The 25,378-nt window shown below is 37.7% G+C and overlaps 1 long non-coding RNA gene across 1 annotated transcript in view; it reads left to right on the top strand.

Moving 5' to 3' along the window:
* Positions 1–25,168, top strand: part of LOC122797285 — a 101,622-nt gene extending 76,454 nt beyond the window's left edge. The window contains exon 3 of the long non-coding RNA XR_006364045.1: positions 25,040–25,168. This is a non-coding gene — a long non-coding RNA (uncharacterized LOC122797285). The remainder of the gene's footprint in view (positions 1–25,039) is intronic.
* Positions 25,169–25,378: the final 210 nt, after the last annotated feature.

The raw sequence follows: 25,378 nt of genomic DNA, 5'->3' as shown, positions 1-25,378 counted from the left end.
AATATGGACATACACGTCCAACAGTTGTTTGAGGAATGGTATTGTGCCATAGGTCTCAACTCTTAAGAGGTCAATGTGGAACACAGACCCTGACAATGTGTGACAAACAGGCAAAATATGAAACACCCCATTTTCACACTGCATGAAAACGCACCATTTCCATGGTGCCAAGTTAAAGTGGTCTTTCAAGCAAAATCAGTAAGTTGAAGTATATATGAACCAAGGGTAAACACTGCACAAAAAAAGCATTTAACTGAAGTCAAAAATGTACTATATAATACAGAAAACCAATAACAAATACAAAAACTTATAATCAGAAAGCAAAAGCAGCAATTCTGCATAAGACTAAGTACTCATAGTCCAGGCACTTTTCCACTGAACAATTCACATGATTTTTTAAACAATACCTCTCAAGTGTTCATTATAAGGAAAATTCCTCACTTTGAGTCTTAAAATGTCCATATTTCTTGAAGTTCCACATTGAAAGAGTCAGTTACACAATCAGATTTAAAACAATGTAACAGATATTCACAGAAAATACATACTTGTAAGTATAAAGTACCTCACTTTTGCCATCCTGCGAGCTCCTAGCTGAAGTTATTAGCAAGCTGTTCTGCCCTACTACAGACAGTGAGGAAGGAGAGCTCAAGGTGCAACCCTGTAAACATAAAACATTTAAACTGCGAGAATGCCCCCACCACTAAATGTACAGCATCTGTTACAAAGACATGCATCTGGAACATTTCTCCCTGTACCTCCGCTGAATATTGGCTCATTCCAAGTCGGACTTTCCCAGTAAAAAAATGTTAAATAAAAATAAAATAATAAAACAGCAGAGAATTCCCCTATCCTTTACAGCACTAATACACTGTAGTACACAAAAGACTTAACTGATATTCATGGTAAATAATATTGAATTGTATTACTCAGCAAAATAACTTAATATATTTTTTTATTATTATATGAGCTTCTAGATGAAGATATTAGTAAACTGTTCTGCCTTCATACGTAGAGTGCAAACACTGGAGACAGAAAAAAAAACTGATAATGTCTCTACCCCCTCTAAAAAAATACTAAGCTGACAGACTTTGCCTACCCCACACCAAATGTACTGCAGAAAACTCAGCTATCCTGTAGAACACAAACTGTAAAAATATACAAAAGCCCTACATACTGGATAACACATAACACCCACTATAATACAAACCACAAAGTACAAAATACAAAATAACAGTCTGGAAAGAAACTTGATAGTTTTGCCAAGGATTCCAAAGACTGTTAGTCAAGACAGCATTATAAAGTTTAAAGACTTGATGTAAAATTCTATGACATTGGTAAAGTTTGTATTACAAAAAGAAAAGAAAGAAAATGATATGGGTATTGAAATTTTGGGGTGCATGTTGATGCTGAATAGTTTGGTTGTAAGATGAACTTTTTAATTGGATTAAAGTAATATTTAAAATTCACCGTATTTTTGTCTTTTTATAACCCCATTATATTAACTTTATCTAGAATTTATGAACAAAGAAGTGAAAAGGTATGAAGCAAAACGAGTTATATGAGAGTATAAATTAGATGCCATCAGAGTAAATTAATGCGAAATGCACATTAGTGCAAGAAAGCCACAGAAGTCACCCCTCCCCTAACCAAACCACACACACACACACACACACACACACACACACACACACACACACACATACACACACACACACATACACACACACACACACACACAGTTTTCTTTTTTTTAATAATTAGCATCCATCTTTACTAGTAAAGTATGGTAAATGGATTGTCTGACTGGGGTCTCCGAGCACTGGACCCCCCACTAACTTGCAATACAAATCTACAATGGACCCACCGTTTCCTTCTTCCTCCCCACAAGTTTCTGTTGCCCGGATCTGGGCACCTTCTGCCAAGTTGAAGTAAGGTGGCTGCAGATTATAGCCAGTGACCCCATCACCATTCCGAGGCAGCTCTTGACTGCCTACCAGTGTCCAAAGCGACAGGTGGAAAAGGAAATCTGCCAAAAAAGCATCAATAATACCGCAGACCCTCTCAATCCAAGTGAAGGCTCTCCTCATGTGCCTGCACTCAGCACTGCACCTCACCTCACAATGTGCATGCACTGTATACTAGTCCCTGCGCTGGTGCCTTACATCCTCAAAGAAAAGTAAAGTAAAGTGCTCCCAGCAATACATCGCAGAGGCACGAAAACTGTCACCTGGAAGTCTCTCACTGATTTCCACTTCTCCTGGTTGGATCACTTTGCATCAGTAATCAATCTCTGATTGGCTCATATTACCTAAATGCTATTTTTTGCGGTATATGAGCCAATCAGAATGTGCAAAGCGGAACCAACACTCCTAATGCGGAAACGCGGAACTTTGTCAGTTCTGTGCCTTAAATGTGGTGCGTTCCACATAATCCAGAGCACTTGGCAGCTCAGTATTGTGCTGTTTATTAGCTCAACTTCTTAAGTTAGAAGCCAACATACATATATCATGGATGTAATGGGAGTTTAAATCCATGCAACAGACATCTTACATTGCATTTTTATCTGTCTGTGTAAACATTTTGAAAATACTTGTACAGATACCTGCTTATTCATGTTTGCAGTTATTTTATACATGCTTATGCCTATAGTGTATCTCTATTATTTGTAATTTTTCTGGCTCTTAGCAGCTATGTTAATATAGCTTTATGTGTAAGGCTTTAACCATAGGATACTTCACCTGTACACTTGGAACATAGCTCTCAACCAATTAGGGATACATCTCAACATAATCAGGGACTAATTCAGAAATAATCAGGGATAATCAGGGACACATTTTCTATGTTAGTACTATTTGTGTCAGTGACAGTATACGAGAATGAGAAATATTATACAGTTGCCAAAGTTAAAGTAGTTTATACCTCTACTTATTGTCATTATTTAAAAGTGCAATTCACCACCTTTCTCCTAGTATTATTAGGAGAGAGTGCGAGGGACAAAGATACACTTTGAGTCAAAATCAAGGACATCCCCGAATATCAGGGACATTTGTGAGGTGTGATTTGGTATGGAACAATAAATTCTAATTAGACCTTTTCTGCCCTCCTACCTAACCTATATTTTGATGTATGTGATGAACAGTTAGTCTGATATAAATATGATTGTTAAGAGCAGTTATGGACTCTGAGCTATAAAATGTACAGTTGTGTTTTTTGTTGTTGTTGTTGTGACCAGTGTGCTGACACGCAGTCAAGCTTGCATGTTTTGGTTTACAAATGCACAACATATAGGAAACTTTAGATTCTAATTTAACCATCATGTAATATGGAAGTCCTGAGCCATGTTTTTACTCCTTCCCTGCACAGTCATACCTTTGAGTTGTTTAACTACATTTATTCCATATAATTGCAACTAAGATGGAATAGCTAGCTAAGCAGGTGTCAGAGTTAGACTGTGAACAGAGCTGTGAGTTGCAAGTTTTAATCTCAGGTTCATCAAACTGTTTTTATTTTTTAAATTTTTGCTGTTTGTATTATAGGTTGTACTCTGTGATTCTTCATATATGGACTGGATGTCTGCTGTTTGCAGATTGTGTTTGGCAGATACTTCTGTTCAACATGGATAATACCTCTGCCTACAGGACTGGTGATGCTTTGTGTATGACACACTTGTATTTTTTGTTTAGGAATTGTAAATATAGTCACTCATGATCTTCATTTATATTAGCCTGTTACATAGTCACTCAGCAGCACTACACTGTGCATAACCTAACAGTTTATATGTTACATGATGCCATTGTGTTTATGATTGCCCATTTATTCTAGGGTGCTGTGTAAGCCAATGACCATGTTGCACTGCTCATCTCATCTGCATGTAGCTTTTATATTTCCCACTAATTTTTCCTCTTATTATGTCTTCATAATACAAATAGGATATCTGGGAGCTGTTAACATGACAGATTAGTTGCACAGACACATGGATTGTAGTTGGAAATGATTTACATATTCACACATTGACATAAATGTGTGAGGCACACATACAACATAGACACTTGGAAGGAGTTTTCTTTTTCTATCTGTTCAGATGATCTCCTTATAAATGTAGGAAATATATGTTAAGTATTGTTTCTATAGTTCCTAGTAATTATGTTAGTTGCAGTGCAGCACTTGGCACATATTTTGTAATGTGGATATATTAGTATTGTATACCATAGTGCAATAGTATACTAGTCTTCATATGTCGTGTTCTATACTTGTACTGGTTGTGTACATGTTTATTGTGCATAATGATGGCTGGTTACCAGTTGGTCAGGTAACTGGCAGGTTTTCCCAAGATAAGTTGTATAATCTATGCCATACCATTCAAAAGTATAACCTGTTTATATTCCATGATAGATATAGTGACATAAATATGGGTCTCTATTGATATCCATAATTATTGCTAATAGGATATTGGGAATGTGTCATATGCGTGACTATCCAACTGCTAGCCTCATTTGGTTCTATTATGCACCTTGTACATAATCCTTATAGGCCATATCATATTAGAAGAAGGTTATAGTGACACCAGTAAATTATGGGGATACACCTTTTTCTCATATGCAGAGATCATGTTGAAGGCACAGTACTTAATGTCTGTTACATTCATTATATTTACATCTGTTTGTGTTTTATGACAGCCATGTTTTGCACAGGAATGTGCAGACTGATAAAAAAGTGGTTTTCATCATTATGGTTGGATTCGTGCCTTACATCACATACAGTGATAGATTCAAGTATGGGCATATGTTATTGTGATGCATCAAACTGAATGTTTTCCGCCTGTGGATTGTGTCACAGTGGGTATGTTATGTGCTCATTTAGTTGCAGGAATGCATATTATGTATTTTCTTTCTTGTTACGTGTTTCACCTTGACAGGGCATGGGACCCGTAGCCGCTCTCCTGTCATATTTTGGAGACAAGCATGTGCCAGACCACTGCCAATCACTCAGATTCTAATGATGATAACCATGATGGAGATGATAATGATGATGAGGATGGACCTGAACCTGCACATTCTGTCATCCCTGCTGCATCCTAGAGGAGACAACCAGTAAAGGCAGACAATTTTTAGGATCACATCAGGGAGGTGATGACTAATGTCCTTCAAACACAGATGAGGAACCAGACAGAGGTTTTTTTTTTTCAGAACATGGCTCGGGGCATGAGAGACTTATTTAAGGAAAAAGACCGCAAGGTCATTCATGATGTTCAGCCCCGTCACAGCAGGGACTCAAAACCATAATTATGGTCTGTGTGATCCACTTGTGCACAGCTGTCACCATGGTTTTTAGCATATAAACAATTGGACTATATAGGCACACTTGTACATGCATAGCATATTGCTGCCATGCTTATGTGATACATGTTTGACCTTACAATGCAGATGTCATGTGACATTTTGCTTTATGTAGCACCTGGAACATGATGTACATTGCCTCTTTTGACATGCCATAATCATGCTGACATCCATAAAATGCACTTGATGCATAAATTGCTGTATGTGGGTAGGTGTGGTACTCCTTACATCTGTCTGGATGTGTGTCCTCTTATTAATACATTGCAGCATATTGTTGTCATGATGCCCAGTGCACTGTAGTTCTGTATGTCACAGTTATGAATTTTGCACTTAATCTGTATCTGCTGATACAAGAGTGTATACATGCATGGGACTGACAGCAACTTGCAAATATTTTCCACATAGTTCACATGTAATACAGTGAGAAAGTATGTTTTGTGTGCTGCCATGTAATATCTGTTCACCAAAAGGACATGTCCTTGCCCATGTACTTTCTATGACACTGTTGTGTAGTGATTGTTACACTGGCATACTGGTTTTGTGTGTCGCATGTATTGGCAATGTTGGTGCCATGTTATATTATCTAAGTGTGGCTGCTATATATGGGTAGTCCTCCTTCACTTAATGCATAGACTACCACAGTACCATTCATGTATACACTGTGTAATTGCTGCATTATATAGCAACATTACAAGAATGCTTTCTTTAGCTTCTGTCATATTTCTACATGTGTTGCTTATTCACATACATGCCCATATTTTGGCAACTTGTGTACATATGCACTGCTTTACATACATGTCTCTACACATATTCTGATCAATACAAAAAAAATAGTACATTGGGACTACAATTTAATCCATATTTTTGTGCTGTATTGTTGTTCACAGGACTGTCCTTTGCTCAGTCATACCCATGGTCAGTGATATATATGTATATATACATATATGTGTGTGTGTGTATATATATATATATATATACATATATATATATATATATATATACATATATATATATATATATATATATATATATATATATATATATATATATATATATACATATGACACCCCACCACTGACCCAGTAATCAAGGAGCCTCAGTCCTCACCACTAGCACCAGTGGGGGACATTCACTGGGAGGATGACATGTACACACACAGTATTTCCAGATGCAGCTCTCTGCATCAAGTGTAATTTCCCTTAAGAGCACACAGAGACCACAGTCACTCCGGGGCTGGTTTCTCCATCTTTCTCAGGATCTCTAATAAGACTCCTCACTGGCACAGCTATAGGGTTGAGTACTCAGCTGAGTGGCCAAGCCAAGACCTCCAACACCCTCTCTGTCCAACCGGTGCTTCATGTCCACACACACACACACACACACACACACACACACACACACGCACACGCACACCTGGGAAAGGCTGGCACAGGTTTACTAGTTATGCTCCCTTCTGCCCAGAATATAAGGTAGTTATTAGTGCCACCAGCCACCTCTTATCTGTTACTTTAAGGCCCTTAACAAGGGGTATCCAATCTTACTGTGTAATGTTACTGTTAATACAAATGTTAGTTTGACCAACAGCAAAACTATTAGAAGTGGCCTACACAGTATCACCAAATAAGTATGAAAGCACTCTCAGAACATAAATGCCTCTACACAGATCAGCCACAATGAAAGGTTTAAATATATTTAATAATAAATAATAAAATGTATACATATATATATATATATATATATATATATATATATATATATATATATATACACACACATGTACACACACACACAGTAACATCAGAGTTTAAAACACAGGGAAGATTTAAAACAACATTGCAGGACATACTCAAATAAAGAAAAACATCTAAACTATGCTTCACTATATTCCTGATTGAATCTAAGAGAATTATACTGTTCCCTAGACTTACTTACTCATAGCAAGGCAGATGTGCGATGAATGGATCTTGTCATATCAAATACAAAATACAGAATGCTACCTCTCTCTAAGAGACTTCCCAAATTAATATCTCAAATATTACTGCTGGGATAGCTTGCAGAATGACATAATTTCTTGTCATCTAACTTCATTTGTCAGGCTCAAAACAGCCACTGATGCCAGCTGGTAGCATTTAGCATCTACCTGTGAAAATACTCAGACAAGTGCTTTTTCCCCTCAAGTCTAGGCAGATCCTGGAAGTCATAAAACAATTACCTTCCTACACAATTCAAAATTAGTTATTTCACCTTAACGACAATAGAGAAAGCTGTCTTGTATAGACACTATGCCTGTTACTGCACTGAAACTGAAAGATAACATCTTTTTATGGCCCAGCTATAAAGTGATTTAATTTCAACTATTTTTCTGAAGTTTTGTAGTTAACCTCCTGTGTTCCAGTTTCCCCTGTTAAAATATATACACTTAAACAGTTAAAATAGTATATATACAATTCTGTTCTTTTCCAGTAGGATACATTGTGGATACACATTGAAGCTTAGTACTTTACAAACCCTTTTCAACACACACAAACCTAGTTTGATATACACATAACATACAGTTCTAATAAGGCTGTAACACAAACATCCTACATGAAGCATTTTGACATTCACAAATGACAAATAACCATTTAAAAAATTCCAGACAGCTGTGCTGGCAGTATGTCTCTTTATCACACGTCTATAAAAAACACGTTGATATTCACAAATGACATATAATTATTTGCAAAATTCCAGATAGATGGGCTGGCAATATCTCCTTTCATGACAAAATATATCAGCACAGGTGCTTTTTTTCCCACCATTTGTTGTATGTTGGCATAACTGTATATATGTGCATGTGGTACTGATTCTTAGCTTGTGTACATATGTCTCTTGCTGTTACGTGATTACACATTACTGTGTGTGTGTTTTGTACATGGTCATATTTAGTGCCATCAGCAGTGCGTCTGTCCATCTGACATACATTTGCCATTTGCTTCACTTTAGCTTGGGAGGACTTCAGCATCACCTTATGTGGGAAGCATATGCATTTGCAATATGTCCCCTTACATAGTTTTGTCCTACTTTATTGTTTGCCTACTTTGCTTTGTTTTGCCGGCATGTCCTCCTTAATGTAGGCTCATGTTGCCCACTTCCCTTTATAGGTTTGGCATACATCTTGCACATATGGATGGTATATGTTAACCTTCTATTGCATTATCATCCATTATCATGTAGTTGTATTGTTAGAATGCCACCTTGTGCCAACCTTTTGATCATTATACACATGCAGGACTTATGCACACAAGTTTTGGCTATTGCTTGCATTACATCCTTGTTCATTTTATACATGTGTGTTGAGTAGTATCCTGAGTAATTTGTCATACTTCCTGTGCACAACTTGATATACCTTATACAGGATTACTCTGTTGGTGTGTGTATGTGTATTGACATTTCTTTCTGATAGGTGGGTTAGGCCAAAAGAGGTCACAAATATACATATACACTTCTGTTTTGCCTCTGGCATGACATGTGTTTGTGACACATGTATTCTGTTTCAAGTATGTTTGGGTTGTGCACGCCTACTTGTGTAAGGAGCATCCAGTTTATTGCTAAGCTATAGTACTGCTGTTTGGCACTGTGCTTAGTTGTTGCTTTTTACATGCATGGTTGGAGGTTGTATTCTGTCCTCAGCTGGTCTTCTCCAACATTTCATGGGCTGCATTTGCTCGTCTGCGCTCTTGCTTGGCTTACACTTGCACTTCTTACAGACTATTTGGGTATTAGATTCAATATTCAATGTGCACTGTGATTTCTGTTTCTTTCCTCCATTACACACCTGTCATCAGTCATACACATTCAAGTATGATTGCCACATAGTCTGCAATATGTCATAATGTCATAGTGCAACAATACATACATATGTATTTCTGCATTTCACCATGATATGCACCCCTACCCTGTTTTTAATTTCCCATTGCCCATGTTGTAGAGTGTGCATTCTGTATACCTTAACTTTCTTTTATGTTTATTTCTGACCTTTACCTGTCATGTCCCATGATATTTATTATGCGTGTATGCCTGCTGTTTAGGAAAATCTGCGGGTCAGTCAGAGGGGCATAGGCAATGTTTTTTTTTTGTTAGAATAGGCCCCATTTTTTTTAAGAATAGGAAGAAAGGCAAAGACAGTGAAAGGGGTGGAGAAGGCCATCACAGAATGTATACCCATATAAAAAATATCACAACACATGACAGACAAAGGTTGGAAAGAAACAGTAAGGACAAGTAAGCTACACAGACTGCACACTGTTCAACAGTCCTGTTAGCAGCATTACAGCACATTAACATGAAGTCAGTAGCTGTTTACAGTTCCAAGGAACAATACTATTTCTCTATGTGTTGGAATATGTGCAGGGACATGTACATAAATTATTGAATATGTACTTCATTTTCTGAATTATGTGAATTTAAGGAATAGATGTAGAAATGTAACAGAGGCCAAATATGGCATACTGTACTGTTACTGTCTAAATTATAATTACCACGGAGTATACATGAACGTTACAGTGGTGGTCTATGAATTCAGTAAAGGAGGATTGCCCATATATATATATATATATATATATATATATATATATATATATATATATATATATATGAGATACATTTGTATGACACAACATGGCATCAGCATTGCCAACATGTACCACATACAATGTCAGTAACCATGGGAGCAGCAATGACCCCAAACCTGGCAAACATAGCCTTAGCCAAGTCAGAAGAAAATGCCATCTGTACCTCTGAATATTTCCCATATTTCAACTGTTATTATCACTTTTGCAATGAAAAGTCAACAGACTTCCTATATTCCACTAACCACTACAGCTCTGAAAGGGTAAAATTTCTGGATCTCACCATTTACAAAAAAAGAAAGTGATACAGTGTTAAAAAATGGACTGTTTAGAAAACCCGCATGGGTCAAGCTGTTGCTGCCGTATTCCATAAGAATACAAAAAAGGAAAGAAAATAAAAATGCATCCTGCAGTTAATGAATTGCAAAAGGCTGCTGTTATACAAGCCATAAATGAGGATGTGGCTATGTGAACTGCAAAGCAGCTAGCTAGAGTTAGAGCAAGGCTGCAACTAAACCAGTCATCAGACCAACAATAATTGGCAGGTACCACCTAGACAGACAGCTGGTGCAGGCTGTCTGCAATGTGTGCCCCACACATCTGTGTGGACCCTGTGAGGAATCCCCATTCCCATTGAAATCAAAGTGTTACTCAGCCTGGGTTTACTTGCATCTGGGACATTCCAGGAGACATATGGGGGATGCTGTGGGAGTGTCACAGATGGGTGCCACTCAAATCCTGGCAAATTTTTTGGCAGCAATGTGGCTAAATACATCCACTTTTTCATCCACCCCCATGCAGTGGAGAACTGTAATGCACCAGTTATACAACATTGCAAACTTCAGAAAACAAGACATAGAGAAAATCCCGAAGGACCTTGAGTACAACCACGAATGAGCCAAACGAATTTAAACCGCAAAATGTTTACTGCTAATAAAAATCACATTAACAGCTTTTGAGCACATCCCACAAAAATTCAATGCGGTTTTATCACTTTACTTATAGGGACTTCATAAGAAGATAGGACAAATCAATTAACATTCAAGTATATAATAAAAAATAAATCACATTTTAAAAATGGGCGAACCACTAAACTTCATAAAATTAAATGTAGTACAATCGGGGGCAGTGCTAGCATTTTGGGGGCCCCCAGTAAGTTTCAAGTTGGGGGCCCTACCCAGGAGAGTATAAGTGTGACCACATTGCTGTCACGTCCCCTTCCCTATCAAGCTCATGCAGCACCATTTAATGATCACTGTATAATGTTACTACGTTCAGACCATTACAAAGACTTGAAATGCCAAGGTACACACTGACTGGCATTTAGTACCAATGTTATATTATGACAAACCCCTGTACAACAGCAAGGTAGCCACTCACAGTGGTCCACACATATACTGACTGGGGTGGAGCAGTAGTGCAGCGACTAACGTTGTGACCTCCCGGCAAGAGGTTCTCTGCTTTGATTCTCAGCTGGGGTGCCTTATGTGTGGAGTCTGCATGTCCTCCCTGCATTTGTGGGGGTTTCCTCCAGGTACTCTGGTTTCCTCCCACATTCCAAAGACATGCATCTGGAGCATTTCTCCCCGGGCCTCCACTATAAATAGGCTTTGTCCTATTCATTCTTTCCCGGTCAAAAAATGTTAAATAAATAAAATTTAGTACCAATGTTACATTATGACAAGCCTTTGTACCACAGCAGGGTAGCCACTCAGAGATGTACACACACACACACACACTGACTGACATTTAGTAGCCATGTTGTTACACTATGTCAAGCCTCTGTACTGCATCAAGGTAGACAGTCCCACAGAGGTACACAAAGACACACACACTGACTCCCACACACAGGACATAGACACACAAGACAAAGACAGCACTACAGCAAGACTGAAGAGAGACACCTACACAGACTCCCTCATACAGAATATAGACAAAACAAGACAGACAGCTACACAGACTCTCGCACACAGGGCTTAGACACCTACATATGATGAAGACAGTACTTCAGTAAGACTGAACATTAAGAATTTAAAATACTGGGCTTATGAATTAATAATGATGCTAGAATAAGATTTTGCAGTAGCATGCATTGTGTGACCCCACATTTTTGATGAACAGATGAAAACTGACAAACATCTGACATTGTGCAACATTCTCACAGCCCCTACAAACCTCCTAACCTCTCAGCATAATTCCAAAGCTGAAAATAATCACAGAACAAAGGTGTAACATCAAGGATAGTTACAAACATTGCTATGATAAACTTTGAAAGATATTAGAATAACAGGGTTTGCATTAGCATTCAATACAATAATCAGTACATTCTGCAGAACTCTCATAGTCCCACCACCCAAAGTATCAGCACAATTCTAGAGGAGGTAACAACAAAATAAAAAAAAAAAAAAAAAAAAAAACAAGACAAGGACGTAACATTAGGGGTTTAAAATACTGTGCTTATGAACTAATAAAGATGGTAAAATAACATTTCCAGTAGCATGCATTGCGTGAATCCACATTTTTGACGAGTAACGGACCAAAAATGCAGGTCAAACATCTAAACATTGTGCAACATTCTCACAGTCCCTATCCCTCTCCTAACCTCTCAGCTTAACAATTCCAGACAAAGCCAAAAAAACTGCAGAACAAATGTGTAACATCAGGGATAGTTTAAAACTTTGCTATGATCAACTTCGATTGTAGAATAGGGTTTGCATTGGCACACATTAAGACATCATGCATTCTGCAGAATTCTCACAACCCCTACCCCCCAGTGTCTCAGCACAATAAATCTGGATGAAATGAAAGCAAAATAAAAACACAGAGGCGTAACATTAAAAATCAACTTGCTTATGAGTGAACAAAGATGCTGGAATAACAGATTTTGCAGTAAAATGCATTGTGTAACCTCACATGTTTTAATGAAAAGAGACAAATGCCAGGTAAACATCTGAACATTGTGCAACATTCTCACAACCTATAACCCCCCTAGCAACCTCTCAGCACAATAATTCTGGAAAAAAGCAAAAAATGATTATAGAATAAAGGTGTACCATCAGGGATAGATGTAAACTTTGCCGGTATACACAATACTAATATAACAGGGTTTGCATTAGTATAGATTAAAACAACAGCTGTCTATTCTGCAACATTCTCACAGCCATTAACTCCGCTCCCAACCTCTCAGCACAATAATTCTGGACAGAGCAAAAAGTTATCATAGAACAAAGGTGTAGCATCAGGCATAGTTGTAAACATTGCTGGTATACACAAAACATACTAGCAGAACAGGGTTTGCATTTGTATACATTAAAACATCTGTACATTCTGCAGCATTCTCACAGCCACTATCCCCCCACTGCCAATATTTCAGCACAATTGTATGCAAAACAAAAATGCAATAATGAATATTCTTATGCAAGATTAGTAACAAAACTACATCAAATCTGGGCATTAATTATGGACAAGCCTCCCTTTCTCAATTTCTTAGCAGGAGAATTCTATACAAAGGTTAAAATAAACTTGTTACAACTACAGTCCCTCACCCCCAAATCATCTTAGCACAAGAACTCTGCACAAAAAAAAAACAATATAATCCTGTCCCTAGGTTTCCTCACCCCCCCCCCCAGCAAAAATAAAGTTAAAAATAAACCCAGCAACTTACCTTTTCTGCATTTGATAGCAGGCTGCTACCAATCCTCTGCTTGCTTCCCCTACACACAGACCAGACCAGTTCAGCCCTTTTAAATTGCCTCTAAATGGACAGTTTTTCAGATCTTTTAGAAATTGCCCTTACAAGGTCAGGTAAAAATACAGCTCCACTGCTGGCCCCATGATCACTCCAGGAAAACTTGAATCTTCCCTCCATCCTCACGTCATACGTCTCAACCTCTTAGCATGAAAAATCTGAACAAAGCCAAAAATAATGGAGGTACAAAGGCTTATACATACCTCTCAATCTCTGAGAGCAAGAAATCTGGACAAAGCAATAAATAAAACTGGGAAAAAGGCTCAAAAATAGGGACAATTTTTAAATATTGCTCTTATAAACTTAGAAAGTTGATAGAATAAGTCTGAAACTTAAATTGCTGTCATTATTTTCTAACTTCAGTATTTAATGATTTGTTGCTAATTTGACAGAAAACCACAGTTTTATGGAAAATGGACCAAAAATATGAGGCAAAAATCTGGACGTTCTGTGAAAATCTATACAGTTGAAAGGTTCACTTTTTAGGTATTACTCATATAAACTTACAAACTTGCTAGAATAGCAGTCTTTGCTTTAGCATATATTTTCTGAAGGATATGAAGTCTGAAACTTAAATGTCTGCCATTATTTAGTGACTTCAATACTCAATGATTTGTAAGAAAACCACAAATTTTATGAAGAACAAACCAAAAATATGAAGCAAAAATCTGGACATTCTGCAAAAATCTGAGCAGCTGAGAGGTATGCCTCATGCTGATATTCCACAGAACCAACCCAACAGACCATCAATTAAAGCACAGAAAATCAGGAAACTAGAAATTACTTCCCTGACTGCTGCAGCCAATCAGGTCCTTTGCTTCATTGAAGCGGACATGATTGAGTGCAGCTTACAGGCAAGTTTTTTAGGAAAATGTACTGGAATCGCGCAACGATGTTTTATAGCCATGAGAATGTCTAGGAGGTGCCAAGGAAGGAGAGGAAGAGACTGAGAAACCCACTGCTGTTGCATGTGGGGGCCCTCATATGCAGGGAGATAATCAGGAGCTCAGCGCTGCTGCAGGTTCGGCAGCTGCCTAACAGCGGCTATGGGTACAATCATCTAATTAAAGTTACAGAGTACTTAATCCATCCACAATAAAATAAATGAACCTAATAATAGAAGGATGTGATTAATATAAAATATAGAAACAGGTGTATGCTAAAAGATAAAACTAAAAAATATATACATAAAAATATATTTACTTTATTTTAATATTTACATATGCTGATGTTGTTCTAAAAGATGCTAAGCCAATCCATATAATTAAAAAAATTGAATACTAATTCCCACAATTAAGATATGTTAAAATTGTGTTAAAAATATTGTATACACATGAACATGTTTATTGAAAAATATTTAAAAATGAAAAATAAAAATAATAATCACATTTTAAGAAATAAACTCACTCCAAGAAAAAACATTATAGTTTAGCCTCCCTTAACTTTAAAACCCAGGTAATGGAAACAATATCATTAATACATGGGTAAATGTTGGCATTAACCTTAAGTTGCCAAAACAATTCTCAATACTCGATCCTAGTTTCCCAGGCCCCTCCTCTAACATTATGGGGTATAATATCAATGATTCTAAAAAGAAATTTCTTGAAATTATTAGAAAGCATAGAATGTTTGTAAAGTGCACTGTTGGGGTTCCTTGTCTGTATATCAACAAGTAGTGTTCATATATACACTTTTTTAATTGTCTTTTGGTCTTACCTATATAAAACGCTGGGCAAGTCCCACACAGTGCAATATACACTAACCCCTTACTATTACAATTCCCATATTAAAAAATTATTTTTATTGATATCCTCCAAATAGATCTCTTGGCTTTCCATAATATATTTGCAATAATTGCAGGTCCCACATTTCTTGGTGCACTTTTATAGGGCCTTTCAAACAATTTTTTTTACATTTACCATTGGTTTATATACAAAATGAGGAGATTCCCCCCGTAAATTGTAAAGGTGCTCATTAGCTTTAAAAATATTCCAGTTTTAAATCACCATATCCTAAACCTTGTCTACACCCAAATTATAGGGTAAAACAAGGGCCATTTTAAAACCCTGTTGATCTAAAAAAATTCTGATCCCTGTTGTTGTAATTACTAAGGCTTTTTTTCAATACCAGTTCCCAGTAAGAGTTTGTATCTCATACCCCATTCATCTAAAACTTTATTTTTAATCGTTTCCACCATAGTACAAGGGTAACCTCTCTCAAAAAGCATTTGTTCTAAAATATTGACCTCTATTCAAAGTCATTCTTGCAATTCTAATAAATTGTCCTCTAATTAAATTCCTTTTAAAATGGAGGGGTGGTAACTTTTGAAATGAAAATATGCATTAGAAAAAGTGGGTTTTCTGTTTATTACAGATAAAAAAAATGTTTTCTTTATAATAGGAGTGTCTAAATAATTAATATGTTCACAGTGGAAAAATGTGTACATTTTAGAAAATTGGTAGTAGTATTAATAAAATCCATAAAATCATTAATCAGCTCAACAGGGCCTTTCCACAAAATAAAAAATATCATCTAGAAAACTTAGGTACAATTTACAATGAGTGTACAAACTGGATGGAAAATGATGTTCCATTTCCCATGCCCACATAATAAAATTGGCATAAACAGGGGCACAGGAGGGACCTATTGCACCTCCCCTGGATATGCTTGTATACCATGGATTCAAAATAAATGACATTGTTTGATAATACTAAATCCATCAAATATACTAACAAGGAAATCATATCATTCCCCAAAAAATGAACATGAACTAGGGCATCATTAAATAAAATGAGACCCTCATCCTTGGGTATGCATGTTATGACAACCCTCCACTGGACCAGTAATCAAGGAGCCTCAATCCTCATCACTGGCAACAGTGGGGGATGTTCACTGAGAAGATAACAGGTACACAATAAGTATTTCCAGATGCAGCTCTCTTCATTAAGTGCAATTTCCCTTAGGAGCACACAAGGACCACAGTCAGTCCAGGGCTGGTTTCTCCCTCTTTTTCCAGATTCTCAATAAGACTCCCCACTGGCACAGCTATAGAGTTGAGTCCTTAGACAGGGCGCCAAGCCAAGTCCTCCAACCAGTGCTTCATGTCCCTGCCCAAGTAGCTGACACACATACTTTTGGAGACTTTTTTTACTCTCACACACACACACACCTGGGAAAGGTTTATACTATTTATGCCCCCTTCTTCCCAGACTATAAGGTAGTTGCCACTGCCACCAGAACCCCTTAGCTACTTTATGGCCCTTAACAAAGGGTGTCTAATTTTACTGTGTAATATTAATATTAATACAAATGGTAGTTTGACCAAGAGCAAGGCTATTAGGAGTGGCCCACATAGTGCCACCAAGTAAATTTGTAATACTCTCAAAGCTTAAATATCTCTACACAGATCAGCCACAATGAAGGTTTAAATATATTTAATAGTAAATAATAAAAGAGCAAGACAATACTAGATATATATTCACAGTGACATCAGAGTTCAAAACCACAGGAAATATTTAAAATAGCATTGCAGTACAGGCTCACACAAAGAAAAACATCTAAACTAAACTTCACTATATTCCTGACTGTATCTAATACTGTTCCCTAGAAACTTACTTCATTAGAGCAAGGCAAATGTGGTAAATGGTTCTTATTGCTGTTGTCAGGTCCAAGACAGAATACAGAATGCTCTGTCTGACTAAGAGACTTCTCAAAATAATATCTAAAATATTATTGCTGGGATAGCTTGCAGAATGACATCACTTCTTGTCATCTGATTGCTAGTTCCCATGCCAAAACCCCCATTGCTAGAAGCTGGCAGCATTTAGCATCTACATGTAAAAATATACAGGCAAGGGCTTTTCCTCAGATCTTTGACAGATGCTGGAAGTCATAAAACAATTGCATTCCTTCATGCTTCAAAAGTAACAATTAGTTCATTCCAATGTCAATACAGAAAGCTTCCTAGTGTAGACCTTGTGTCTCTAGCTGCATTGAAAACTTGAGAGATAGCATCTTTATTTCATCCTATAATGTAATTTAATTACAGATATTTTTTCTAAAGTTTACTACACTGAGGTTAACCTCCTGTATCCTAGTTTCCACTGTTAAAATATATAAATGTAAACAGTTACAATAGTGCATGTGCATTTCTGTTCTCTTCCAGTAGAGCACCCTGTAGATACATATTAAACACAGCAGTTTTACAAATACCTTTTCAATGCACACATCTATACAAGGAGTTAGATATACAGATAACATACAGTTCTAAAACATTTGTAACACAAGCATCTTCTGCCAATGACATTCAATTATTTACAATATTCCAGCTAGCTGTTCTGGCAGTATCTCATTCAGTCACACATGTAAACAGATCTACTCCATCTATAGTAAGAAAATATATGTTTTTTTCCAATGAATCTGGAGCAATCCACCCTAAAAAAATCCCAAGAGTCCTTTAGGATATGGGGGGATCGGTTGGAAAAATGGTTTTAGTGGTCTGTTTATATTTGCTCCCAAGGGGTATGTCTTGCAACCCTGAGCTGAAACTATGGGTTTCAATGGAGGGTTGATAAGATCCTTGTATATTTTAGGTATCCCAAAACTTGATTGAATAAACAGAGATTTGTTTGATAGAAATTCAAACATGCTATTTGTAATGATCCCCTGAGACTGGCAATCATCCAAAAATAAGTCAGTCTTTCTGTAAGCTATATTTATTTCATTTTGAGATATTAAACTATAGGTGTGACTATTAGAATATCAAACATCCAACTTACATAGTCAATAGTTCTACAACATTGCAAATTTCCCCCATGCACTTGGTGCAATAGATTGCACACATATCCCTTTCAAGACTCCAGTACATCCTGATGTAGGCTGATATACAAACAGAAAGGGCAGGCCATCCCTGAGCAGCCAGTTTATGTGTACAGTAGATGGCAGTATAACAAACTTCATGGCAACACACCCTGGAAGTGTCCATGATACTGCCATATGGAGGGAAAATGGACTGGCTGCTGCATTCCAGCAAAATGAAATACCTGAGGGACTACTACTGGGTAAGTACAGAAACACAGCTAGGATGTAAGCTAAGGATATCCCTCCCAGTAATATTCATGCTGACAACATGTGTGTTTACTCCCAACAGCAGGTGACTGTGATTATCTACTTGAGCAGTGGCTAATGACCCCATACAGTGAACCAGTCAAACCTGCAGAGGAGACCTACAATAAAGCATATTCAAGAACCAGAAATACCACATGTGCATGTGGTAAGTATACTGAAATCTAGGGTCTGGACAGATCTCGGGGTGCATTGCAATACACACCTGAGAAGGCAGCGCAGATGATAATGGTGTGTGCCATGCTGCACAACTTGCTAACTAGAGCACATGGCAGTTTTCCAGCTGCAGCTGTGAGTGAAATACCCCATGAACCCTAGATGTCCAAAGATGACATCCCACAGGTATCAGAGGAGGAGCAGGAGGATATACATAGGGGGCAGAAGACACAGGTGTAGGCAATGTTGGGTGTGCCCACAAGTGCAGGCCGAGGGAACAAAGCAGTGTCTGACCAACAACTTTGAGTCATGACAAGCTACACATACATAAGTACATAGATTAAACACTGATGTCCAGGTGTTGCACCACCACAGCAGCATGGATTGCATCTAATGACAATTACCTACTAGGTATACATACTGAGCAACAGACATAACAATATAATCATAACATATAACATTATGAGCATATACAAATCTATCACAACAAGGGTCATCATCTCAGGGCACAACTAACACAGATATGCATATAGACTCAGATTGTTGTATCAGGTATGCATACAGACTCAGACTTGTTGTATCAGTGTATGGTACATGATAAGTGATACACATCAGTGCAACACATTCCTATCTGTCCATTATAAAAAGCTGCAAACAGGCAGACAATGCAGGACATAATGCTGAACTGTTGTTAATAACACAAGTCAAGTATATCATTGTAAAGTATGGATAAAGTAATGCAATAAATGGAGTCAGCTATGTTTAGTAAAACTGTTGGACTCATGTGGCATCAGACTTGTCAGCAAATACAGACACATGACACTTTCAGTGTTCTGCACAGCAGTCATCATCATCATGGTGTGAGAATGACATTACTTGACAGAAGTCAGTGTTACTCTAACTCAGTCTGTAGCACCCACACTGACGGCCCACACCTCCCTCTGGCCTGCCCCTACCAAATATGGAAACACTTAGTCCAGGTTGCTCTACAGAGGAGACTGATGGGGTGACATCGACATGTGGAGGTGAAGGAGCATGACTGTGACTTAACTATCTGGTCATGACTGCCAGGCCCACAACAGATGGGCCAGCAGCAGAAGTGTGTGTGTACAATGGAGTATAGATACTGATGCCTGATGGGCAAGGTTGGTTCTGCTGAAAGGAGGCCTCCCTCTCCCATGTGTCACTCAGCTAAGAACAGTCAGGACATGTAGAACCCTGCTTCTACTACAGCACTGCTGTAGTACCGTAGAGGCTAGGAATTCATCTGACCAAGCCACAGATAACATACTTTCATTCTGAGCAACCAATGACACCATTACTTCACCGTGTCTGTGATGCTGTCTTTAATGCAGCGCAGACAGGTGGTGTGCAACACGATCTGTGGCACGGGCAATTGCATGGATGAAAGATCCATGAAGTTGCTGGAAATGCTCATTTGTCTGTGAGAGTAGGGGGACACCCCCCTGACACCTACACATGCATACCAGCTGTATGCCTACTTCTACTGTGATGGCTAGTATCAATGTGTTGTGAGGAACTGTCAACATCAGCAGCAATCTCAACATGGGTCTGTTGTTCACAGGCCTCATCCTGTCCACCATCCAATGTCCCATCATTGTCAGAATGACTGGACAAGTTTCCTTTCCACATCTGAGACTACAGCTGCATTCACATGACTGTCACCATCTTGGCCAGACTGTATCACCATGTGACTGTCCTTTGTGCCAGGGGCCATGCAACCATACTGAGACACATCAGATCCCACATAATGATCACTGGACAAGCTAATGGAGAACACAGCTAGTTGATGTGCTAAAAGAAGAGGCAAATGACACAGATCAGGGCAGCATGCCTACATCATATGATGGATATCATTAAAGACATATGACACATATATCTCACTGCAATGTTACAGATAATAGTGACTTACCATTAGGTCTTGTCTGTATATGGGTTACAGAATCCATATAACAAGGAGTAGACAATTAGATTACACAGCCATCATACATGACATATGTGAGTAACATAAAAATAACACACACCTGACAAGTCCTCCTGGGAGTAAGATGCAGTAGAGGAGGGATGAACTTCAGCTGTTGTAAGGAAACAAAGTCAGCATTATTAATCACATCATTGCCAGCATGAACCATATGAATACTGTTAAAACATACAGTGGGTTTTACATAGAAGTACCACTTGTTTGTGCACTTGTTAGTGATGCAGCCTGTCCTATGTATGGGTAGACGGACATGGTATCAATGGAGGACAACAACAGGAATAACAGCAACGGTATTCATGAATGATAGGAAATAGCATACCACTGACAGACTCCCGCTGTTGTGAATTTGTGAGATGTACTGCAGATCCTGCAGGAAGAAGTAAAGAGGAAGACAACAGTCATATGTGCAGGCAACAGAATACTGACAGTATGACAAATATGGCACAGTAACAGGGGCTAAGGATACTCATGTGAACAACATTGTACCTGTTGGGCAGATGTCCCTTTGTAGAAAAACAGTGACATTAATGTCATGTATCACAGGTCTGCTACACATTACTGCAAACTATGAATCTGTTGTAGTAACATACTTGGTCTGTCTGCATTTGACCTGCACAGCTTGGGCGCCTAGTGATGTACATGTAGTGTACAATGTTAGGGAAATATCAATATGACAGTAAACAGCAGTGTCATGACATAAGGCTGAGGCAAATAACAGGTAGTGGTCACAATAACATTGTATGGAGACACTCACTTGCCATTCCCCTAGTGTTGTCCAGAAGTAGATGGACATGTGAATATTAACACAAACAGCATTACAGATGTTGGTTGTACTGTTTGTACTGCAGTTGTATGAGTAGATGTTATGACTCTTGAATTCATTGTCATCACCTTGTGTGACTCTGTGTGCATGATTTAATTCTACTCTTGTAAATCCAAAATGACAATTCATGAATGTACATGCAACAGCAATATGTGATAATTTACTATATAGTTATCCATGTCATGCAAAGTAAGATATATGTGTTCTTCCTAGAACTACTACTTTTATCCCACCCTTGTTTATGCATCATTCCCCACTCGCCATATGCAGGTAAACAAGAAATATTGTTATCTCATCAGGGGATCAATGGTGGGCCACCACCACCAGTGTCATCCATTGATCTCTCATGCTGTCATAACCCGTTGGCTGCACAAAGTATCATGTCAGAGCAGTGTTGGCAACAGGCCTCATGAAATCTATTGTGACCACCAACCGTGTGTCAGCCCACACTTCATTTTTCTATACAGTATTCCCTGACTGTCCAAGAAGTCTCCATCCATGTTGTTGAAGTGCATTTATTATAGTCTCATTTTCCTGTGGGAAGAAATTGACACCTGTAGGTCTGTTTGCTATCTAAAAGACAGTGATATGCACATGTTCATATTCATGTGAGGGCTGAGTTGTGCAGATGATTTTCTGGACAGGTTATGTCACCATAAACAGTATGCATTCCTGTGCAATGCAAAAGTCTATAAAACACTCACTGTGACATATAGTAATGTGACATATAAAAAGTTACAACAATGCCTACATACGTAACAGTTATAAATCAACATAAATTGAGATATCTGTAGAGGTTGTCTGTGCGATATAAACCCCTTAACCTACATGGCTGTTGAATGGTGGTCCAAAGACAACAGCATCATGCTACAGGAATCTGCATGTGTTTGACATTAAAATACTACACAAATTATCAATTGAACAACTTTGGGAATGCGTTGGAAAATCTCACTATCCATAATCAGGCCACAGAGAGTATGGATCATTTTATTATTGAAACAGTAAGACTTGTGTTAATACCCATCACTGAATCATAGGTATTTTTATACCACACAAAGACAAAAAAAGTTTCCTCATGCATATAACAAATATTAGAAGTGCAACAAGGAAGAAACAAGCAACTAAGAACATATTTTCCAGGAGTATAATGAATTGGCAGACTTTAAAGATTCCTGGTAAACTGCTCTGTCAGGAATACTGGGTGAGCAAATTGGTATAATTAAAGAAATAATTTTTTAAAGCTTTGATACAGACTCGGAATTGCCTAGACATAGTAAGGCCTCGCTGAGTTTAATTATGGTGGCTGCCAAAAAAAGCAGTTACTAGAAAATGGAAATCACAGTTTAAACCAACTTTACTAGAAGTAGTGAAGATAGTAACAGGCATAAAACAACTGGAACTGGGATCTTGAGAAAAGGATAGGACCAAATTGCATAGGAAAAACGGGAATTGTGGGAACAATTCACGCAGAGGGGGAACACGGTTTAAAAGAAGGCAGGATATGAATGAGTTATATAATGTTGGACTGATAGTGACTGGATAGATTATAAGTGATGTATAATATTTGTAACTACAATTATGTCAACATGGTTTGTGATGTATAATGTTTGTAACTAAAATTATGTCAGTATGGTTTGTTTTCATTTATACAAATGTATGATTGTCTATGTCACACGTGAAAATGTAATAAAGATGTTTCTTGTTAAAAAAAAACATCAGTGAATAAATATCTGTAACAGAAAAAGGACAAAGTACATATGGATAGTGTTGGAGTTGTTAGGAGTACATATGGATAGTGTTGGAGTTGGTAGGTTTCCATACATACACCTCAGGGTGTATGGAGTCACCTACAAGACATATGGATAACCTGCAGAATACTTCTTTATGTACTGTCCACATTTGCTATGTAAAACTGTGTATACAACTGCATATGGGAAATTAATGCATGTCCTTAATGCAGATGGCAACACCTGTACAGGTAAATCAAACAGCAGTGCAGAAAGTTACAAGCATTTGTCTAAAGCACACATTTTCAATAAAAATAAATGTAAACAGGTACAATTAAAAATGATTGATGTTAACTGAGGTAATATTCCCAACACAAAAATGCTAGCAGGTGCCAATTTGCCTTATCAGCTACACATGACTCAGGTATAACTCAAGGTAAGAGCACCTAATGTGCATCCATCTTTAAGTACCATTAGCTTCATGCATAATTAATGAGGTTCATTAAAATTCCAGGTTTTGGAATTCCATTTGTTTACATCCATGAAAGTTCTTGAAATTCGGCAGATTAACCAATAGCTCTGCATATCAAGAAGGTATTTCATGCAAGTACCCAATAGGTATCGATAAACAGTACCATGTGTAGCATATGCCATCCAGTGATCTGATAACATCACATAAGCACCACTTTTAAATATTGATTTTAAAATATTTGCAGATCAGACCATTACTATATGTGAACTGAGCTTGCAACAGACTTTTACATGTCTGACAAAGTTTTGTGCAATATGGTATTATTTTCAAAAGTTCTACCAAGTGTTGCTTTATCATTTATTATTAAATTTACTTCAACAACCACCTCATCCGTATCTTTTGAGGAAATCAAATGGTCAGAGTTACAGTTGAAATGCAGAACAGGGAGATACGTGATGCATGCATTTGATTTGTGTTGTGTATTTTGGAATGGAATATATTTAAATGTAATCCTCCAACATACCTTACTGTGTCCCTGATTTACAGCACCGTTTATGTCTCTGGTAACAGAAGCTATGTGATATATGACAGTGTCCCACTGTCTGAGAGATGAAGGTTTAACATTGTTGTTACTGATTGTAACCACAATGCTAACAAATTCATTCTTGCTAATTATTTATCTATGTGCCCAGCATGTATTCATTTTTTTAAAATCCTAAGCCATGATCTATATTGGTATCCCATCCACCATCCAGGTGATGTCATAACACAGGGTCTTTTCAGTGCATTCACAATGCACATGCTTAAGTAAGACGGATTAACTACCCAGGTAGTTGTCAAGGCTTGAGTTTGGATGGATGTTAGAGTTGTAAGTTTGAATCTTATATCCTCCAGTCTGTGAGCAGTGATATAAAAGCATATATATGCATAACATTATACAATATGTATTGTGATTATCTGATGTTTAGAAATAGCTTTTTCTAGAACCTGATCTGAGCAATGCTTATACCTACATCATTCATAGTTGCTCTTTTCTTTTTTTAGTCGATGAAGATAGGACCCAAAATTGTGCCCTGTGGATTGAGTGGATGCACAACTTGTGGATTAGCAGAAGGAGAGATGTCTGTTGCTTAATTTTTCTGTTTTGTTAAATAAAATACAGCTGATCCTTGTTACAGGCCCATATGTTTTATATTACCATGTATATTGCTTAGAATGCCCAAATACCCATCATGCATCAGTAAGGTAAGTGCAATGATAACCCTATACCTGTGCTTAGAAGTCTGATTGAAATGCAAATATGATGACATATCATTAAGTATCAAACTATATTTTCTGAGGATAGTTTTTGAAATGTATGTCACAACCTAAATAACAGTCAAG

This window comes from Protopterus annectens, chromosome 3.part0 (assembly GCF_019279795.1).
Source record: "Protopterus annectens isolate FY-2018-M chromosome 3.part0, PAN1.0, whole genome shotgun sequence".
NCBI lineage: Eukaryota > Metazoa > Chordata > Ceratodontiformes > Protopteridae > Protopterus > Protopterus annectens.
The sequence above is the reverse complement of the archived record's forward strand: the minus strand, read 5'-3'. Positions and strand labels throughout refer to the sequence as shown.